Source organism: Mytilus galloprovincialis, chromosome 6 (assembly GCF_965363235.1).
Source record: "Mytilus galloprovincialis chromosome 6, xbMytGall1.hap1.1, whole genome shotgun sequence".
NCBI lineage: Eukaryota > Metazoa > Mollusca > Bivalvia > Mytilida > Mytilidae > Mytilus > Mytilus galloprovincialis.
The window spans coordinates 90,153,827-90,161,644 of record NC_134843.1 but is presented as its reverse complement, the minus strand read 5'-3'; the positions used below and the strand labels follow the sequence as shown (position 1 = coordinate 90,161,644).

The following is a 7,818-nucleotide window of genomic DNA, read 5'->3' as shown; positions in this document are numbered from 1 at the left end:
TAGGATGTTTTTTCGTTTGAAAAAAAAAACTTGCTAACATATTTTGTATATGATGATTTTTTAAATAACTCGCCTAGGCTTAAAACATATTTCATAATTGTAAAAATAATAATCCGACGTGATACTGCATCAGATGCCCATAAACGTGAAATCAGAATGCACTTCTAATAACAACAATTCTGACAACAACAAAAAAACACAGAAAAAACATAAAGATCTCATTTTCATATTCAATTTTATTCATTTAAGATTAATAAAAAAGACTTCTTAAATTAACACGCTGATTAAGCATTATTTTTTTTTAATTCGCCAAATTTCAAACACACTTCATGTAGTGGGGCATTTTACAAGACATTTATCGTCATTTGTTTTTTTTCGCAAATCAGTTAACTCGCTTAAATAAGTGTTTTAAACGAACGGGGGAAAATGTTCCAACAGGCTAGTACACAAATCTTGAGTGCAATACGAAAGAATTATGTTCTGATTAAACATAGAAAAAAAAAAAAATACATGACTACCAACAGTCTATAGTAAAACTCTACATAGAAAAACTACAAAAACCAGAAGGAGAACTCAAGGGGGCCTGGAGCTAGAATAACTGTGTCTTTCTTTTTTAACCCTACGATACTAATCATAACGAGAGAAACCCACGCATGCAGGCTCGGCCATGAATATTTTAGAAATTTTTACTTATAATTTAAATGAAACAAACATGAAATAATACAAAACAGTAGACATGTTTTCTCATTCTCATTTATAAAAGAGACATTAAATAATTAAGTACCATTGTTTCATTTACATCAGAAGTTTTCACACACCAATAACGCCAAATAGAATGCAAAACATACAAACTAGTAACAAAGTATCGATATTTATCATTAATTTTTCCATGCAAAATCCTTGATTACGAATAACGATTGATATCTTTGTGACCTACATCCAAAATTTTGCCTATCACAATTTACGAATAATAATAATTCTGTATAATTGTGTTCGCTATTTGGGTGACCTGCTTCCAAAATGTGCAGAAAATACTGATACATGTGTATGTTTAAATTACCATTCACGCGAAGAGGAAAATGCATAATTCTTCCGAATATTCTTTTACTATACATCATAATACATAACATTTTATGCATAGATATAAGAAACGCAAATTTAGATATCATAGCGAGGTTTTTTTATTATTGCGAATAATGCGAAAAGCTGGGTATCGCAACAAAAGGAACTTGCATTCTGATATCTTATATATATATCACAAGTATTTAGAATTTCCTCAAATCGCAAAAACTTATCTCGAATTTTGTTCTAGTCTGAAAAAATTCCCAGTTATAAATTCACGAAACAATTAATGAATATTTCTGAATTTACACTAGAGTTGTTTTATCATATACGAAATTGTGTTTGTATACTGTATCACTCATGACTCTTTTTGGTATTCAATTTATAAATAAGGAAGATAAGAGTGTCAAAATGTTTTTTTTATCCCAAGCTTAAACTCTTTGAAGAGTACTCAAAAGTGCTTTGATTTACATTTATGCATTTTAAAAACTTTTACAATTAGATAAATCAAAAGTATTGTTGAACAAAGTGTTAGTTTAACTTTCTATCAAGAAATTGTTTACAGTTTAAGGTTAAACAACTATTGATTTTGTTATTCTATTTTAGAACAAACGAATTTAATCACCACTCCATCATTTAAAAGTGATATATTTTGTCTACTTGAGTTAGAAGCCATTCAGATTTAGTATCAGATTTTGAAATTCTTTTATTTATTGTATCTTTACAAGAAACTTTTATTTTATACTCATAAAGAAAGTCATGGCATTTTTTGTTATGTTTTTTGGTCAAAAACTGTTTTGTCATTAAATGGATGTCTACGAGAAAACCATGCAAAATCAAAAAAAAATTATGAAAGGGGTTGTGGAGTTTTCAGCTGATTTTGGGTTCCTAGTAAAGTATTAAGTACATCTAATAGTTCTATGTATAAAAAATTACAATTTATCTCAAAATATGTGAATACAGGGCAATTCTATTTTAGTACCAAATTTGCTGAAAAATGTTGTTGAAAATGGACATTTTTGGTTTTTTTTTATTGAAAAGTTCAAAGTATTTAAAAATGACAAAAAAAATAGTTTAACCTTAAAATTCGGACTTTCTACTAAAATTAACTGTAATTTTGATCTTATTTCAACCTTTATTTTTGTTTTTATTTTTATTGACATAAATGTGTTTTTCTAAAATTTGAATTCAGCCTTTACTGAAAATGTCCATAAAACCTCAAAAGTCACTCAAATTGAAACAATATTTTGTTAAACGTTATGGTTCACTACAAACTACTATTCCTTAACGGGATTTTCGTTGCAAATTGATATAAGCTTATTTGAATAAAAGTTGAAAAACTGAAAAATATACCTAAAATTATCTCCCTTTGTAAAACTCTTCACAATAAAAGGTAGATTTAATGTCAATAACAGAAGGAGGGAAATCAACAAATGTGCAGAAGGATAGAAAATAATGGTATTTTTTATGAAAATGGTGTAGCCAAAAACTTATTTTCATTGAAAGAGTGTAACAAAGACATAGTAAACCATGTGGCTAAGACATTCCCACTGCCATTGGGATAAGTCTGATCCTGATCAGATAGTCTAGACATGACTTATGAGGCTAGACTATCACCTGATCACTATCATGTCTAGGTTTCAGACTCACATAACATAATTTTAAATGCATATGCTGCAAACATGGACAGGAGTTGGATTGCATTGGACAAAAAGACAAAATGAGTTGCTGTCATCCTTTCATGACCCTTGCAAATCTAGCAACGGAAATTCGAAGGCAAAACGTTCAGTTACATTTGGTTCTGGTAAGTTTGTTATTTATTTCTTTTGGTTAGAAAAAGCAATTTGACACCATAAAAAGACCTACTATAGAAACATCACATCAACTCATAAATATAGGAAGAAGAGCATTGACCATTTGTCTTTGGGAGAAAAAGAAAGGGGGGGGGTATTTTCATAATTTTCTTGAAGCAAACACTGATTTAATTTTCATTGACATACATTTATAATGATTCAGGATTCTTCTGAAACTAAAAGATTGATGTGTTTGCCTTCTTAATTTTAAGAGAAAGACTTTTTTCTTTCTCTCAAGAAATCTATAATAATCATGATAAAATATATATTTGATTACAAAGTTCGCCCTGAGTTTGTTTTCAAAATTGTCAATATTAAAGAGTCCGTTGACTCTGTTTTTTTCTCCTAATTCAAAATTAATGGTTGCTTCAAATCCCTGTTTTTAAATATAACCCATTGAAATAGAAAACATTCAGTAGATAGATATAGGAAGATGTGGTATGAGTGCCTATTCATCCAAATAACAATTAAAAAAAGTAAACCATTATAGGTCAATGTACGGCCTTCAACACAGAGCCTTGGCTCACACGGAACAACAAGCTATGAAAATGATAAAGGACCCCAAAATAACTAGTGTAAAACCCTTTGAACAGGAACTCAAAAACATGTTTTACAGACTATGAGCTTGGTTTTTTTCTCTCTAAATATTTGTTACTGTGAGACTTTTTCTTTATATTTCCTAAGTGAAGGTCATGTATCACAGTTATAAACATGGAAAGAGAACTTGTACATGTATTTACTTCTATCAGTTAATAAAATAGAATCAGAATAGAATATGCTTACAAATGTATTCCAAATTAAAGGGCACAGAAGGGGCAACATGAGATTATAACATTACAGATTACTCAGATAAAACAAATTCAAAATAACAATACTGAAGAAATAAATTACTTGATGATGTGATTGATATCGTAGTATTTATGACATTTACACAGATTAATTATCTTATCTACAAACCTTTTTTTCAATGATCCAATGCATTATTTTATAAAGCCAACTCAATGTACAATGTACATGTAGATGTAACTCACTGTACTGATCATGCAAATGCACACATATACAATATTTTATTTCTTATCAACAGGTTAATGTTGAAGATGGAAAAGCACAAAAAAAAATGTGAAAATGAAAGCAGATATGATAGGAGATCATATAGGTAAATATATGATATAATTGATAAAAATATGAATCAAACAAGTCATAACAAGAGACTACTAAATAGACAGCAAATAAGACCTGTGTTGTGGCATTATTTGTGAAATATAATCATATATAGAAATTTGATATTGACCAGTTAGATTTATTATTGTAAAAACATGATAAATGTTCAGTAAATAAGATTAACCCTTCAATTTTGAAAAGTTGAATCTGGTAAACAAAAAGTAAAAATAACAAACAGAACACTCAAATTCTTATTTTATGATCAATTAAGGGCCATATCGTTACAATTTACACAACAAAATTTTCATTACTCATCAAATTGAAATTGTTTTTTTTATAAGAATTAAACCTAGAAAAAAAATATATGTGTTCTTGTCAGCTTGACAGATCCTCATTTATAGTATACATGCATATATTGTAAACCCGAAGACTACATTTGTATTTTTCATTTTTGAAAAAGCACTTTGAGCATTATTACAGCTTTTTCCCTACTAAATGTAGAGTAAAACTTTGGAAGGTTTGCTTGCTCCGTTGTATAAATATTAATTCAAGCTTTGTAATTAATGTTGATATCTTCTTGTAGAGTACTTTTAAATTTGATTAGACGTTATGCCAATTGCAATTGTACAATATACAAACAAACCATGCAAGCTAACCGAAGTCTTAGATTTACATGCCGTAGGAATTTAGCTGTAAAATTAATTATATATTTGTTTTCAATGCTTATTGTTTTACCAATTTCAAATGTTTTGGCTTGTTTTTAAATGATCCATATCAGCTAGGGTCAAAAGCTTCCAAAGTTAAACTTTAGGTATGTTTTACTTGTGTCTAATCCTTTTTTGCTTTGAGCAAATAAAATATGTTAAAATCTAAATAAAGTTAAACTTGATTTGATAAAACAATGGAATAATTGGTGTTCTTTGATATTATGCAAAATTAAACAGTGCATTATAGTCATATTTTTTCTAATTTCGGGCATGTCTTCAAATCTTTAAATTGAACCACATCAAGGTATAAGGGATTCAGAACTAAACTTAATTTGATTTTTTTGTCGAGCCTGCAACTTTTGTTGTAGAAAGCTTGACATAGGGATAGTGATCCGGCGGTGGTGTGGCTATGGCGCCGGCGGCGTTAGCTAACTGCTTAAAAGCTTTATATTTTAGAAGGTAAAAAACCTGGATGCTTCATACTTTGTATACAGATGCCTCATGTTACGAACTTTCCGTCAGTCACATGTCCAATGTCCTTGACCTCATTTTCACGGTTCAGAGACCACTTGAAAAAAAAGTTAAGAATTTTTGCAATGTTAAATTCTCTCTTATTATAAGTAATTGGATAACTATATTTGGTATGTGCGTACATTCTTTTTTTTTTTTTTGTACCTTGCAAGGTACTCATGCCCATCATACAGTTTTCACTTGACCTCGACCTCATTTCATGGTCAGTGAACAAGGTTAAGTTTTGGCGTCAAGTCCATATCTCAGATACTATAAGCAATAGGGCTAGTATATTCTGTGTATGGAAGGACTGTAAGGTGTACATGTCCAACTGGCAGGTGTCATCTGACCTTGACCTCATTTTCATGGTTCAGTGGTTATAGTTAAGTTTTTGTGTTTTGATGTGTGTTTCTTATTCTATATGCAATAGGTCTACTATATTTGTTGTATGGAATTATTGTAAGGTGTACATGTCTAGCTGACAGGTGTCATCTGACCTTGACCTCATTTTCATGATTCAGTGGTCAAAGTTAAGTTTTGAGTTTTGGTCTATTTTTCTAATACTTTATGCATTAGTCAACTATATTTGGTGTATGGAAATAATATTATGATCTATATGTCTGTTACACAGGTTTTATTTGACCTCATTTTCATGGTCCATTAATAAGTATTAAGTGTTTGTGATTTGGTCTGTTTTTTTAATTTATAAGCAATACATCAACTGTATTTGTTGTATTGAAGAAATGTTAGCTGTACATGTCTGCCTGGCATGGTTCATCTGACCTTGACCTCATTTTCATGGTTCATTGATCAATGTTTCCTTTTCTTTGGTTAATGTTGAGTTTAAGTGACAGTTGTAATAAAGCTTTATAGTTAGGTCTATCAACATAATAGCAATGATTAGTAGGAAGGCGAGACATTTCAGCGTGTGCACTCTTGTTTAAAAGTACTTTTTTGGGTTAAAAGCTATTTATAAATATGTTTAGATTTTTAATATTTGTTTTCAAATTGAAAAAAAGATCAAAGGGGCAAAACACCCTTTGTTAGTTTATTAAAATATTATTAAAGGTGTTTTTTTCTATGCTAAATGTTATCATGCATTTAGCATGTTTAGATTTATAATTTGGGCTCAGTTTTCAAGTTGATTCAGATTAACTTAAACTTTGTCTAAATTCATTAAAAATGGAATATATGGGGTTCTTTGATATGACAAATCTAATCATGTCTTTTAGACTTTAGAATTTGGATATTGGCACAAGTCCAATTTTAAAATCATAAGTTCTTATACCACAATCAAATTTTGAACTGTATCATGTGGATTAAGTTTGAATGTAGTGTCTATACTAGCCCCCCCCCCCCCCCCCCCCCCACCCCCCCACCCCAACACCACCAACCTCATTAAGGTGCAATCTCTGCGTTGTAATAGAATGTACTTGAGCTGTTTAAATCTCATTGTTGAAGGTTGTACAGGGGACTTACATTCATTTCATTTGATCTTTTGTGGATATTTGTCTCATTTGTAATCAATACTCATCTCCCTATTTTTGTGCTGTCATAATGTCATTAATTAAATACAAGATGAAATCTGCAAATTTATCTTCATTAAAATTAAGTTTGCTGCAGCTTGGAATAAGAAAAAAATCAAATTTAGGTCCATTTTTAGCTAGTATACTTTATTTCTTATTCTATGTACTGGAATGTCAGAGTTGTGATAATCGAAACACATTTACACTAAGACCAAGTTAATAATTAATTTCTTTTTAGGAAATTTCAATCATTTAATGGATAACAATTGTTTTCTTATTATTCTTTACAGACATTGGGTGATCCAAAAATAACTAGAGTTCATGTAACAAGACTGATTACGGATACTTGAATATGGCTCTGATCTGTCTTTGATTTTTCCTGTTGCTGTGAACAAATTGCAAGCTCAAATAAAAACAAATTGAAATGGAACTCATAAATATGCTTTGAAAAAAAGAAAGAAACAGCAATGTGAATCTTGCCGAAGTCTTAACAACAACCAAGTCAACACACAGTTGCAACACAAATGAGAAGAGAGAGACATTTGCAAGGACTTAGAGTGTTCTCACTGTCTCACCACCAGAATGGCTTTCTCATCAGAAAAGAAGTCTAAAATTACTTCTGTATAAAAAGGTCATCAATATTGAAGACAATCAAGAAGATTACGGTTGTACTTGGCCATTTGATAAATATTAAAATATTTTCATTTGTCAGAAATTGTTACTTAGATTGACAAACTAGTTTTATTGATTGAATTATTAGTAAATTACCTTTCGTAGTTCATGTAGTTACATGTATGTAATTTTTTTTCAGATAGTATGAAAACAATTTAATATGTCCCTAAATTCCATACATAATGCAACAATTGTCTTGTGCTGCTAAGTCAATTTGAATTAACTTTTATGTTACTTTGTATGTTTATAGTAATCTTATTCTTGCATTTAAGCATCATTTTGTGTTATTGTATCATCTTCATTGATTGTTAAATATAATACTAATGC

The 7,818-nt window shown here is 29.9% G+C and overlaps 1 long non-coding RNA gene across 1 annotated transcript; it reads left to right on the top strand.

Moving 5' to 3' along the window:
• The first annotated feature begins 2,697 nt into the window (after positions 1-2,697).
• Positions 2,698-7,270, top strand: LOC143080664 (uncharacterized). The gene is made up of 3 exons (XR_012979764.1): positions 2,698-2,866; positions 4,000-4,071; positions 7,110-7,270. It is a non-coding gene; the product is annotated as an uncharacterized LOC143080664 (long non-coding RNA).
• The last annotated feature ends 548 nt before the right edge of the window (positions 7,271-7,818 follow it).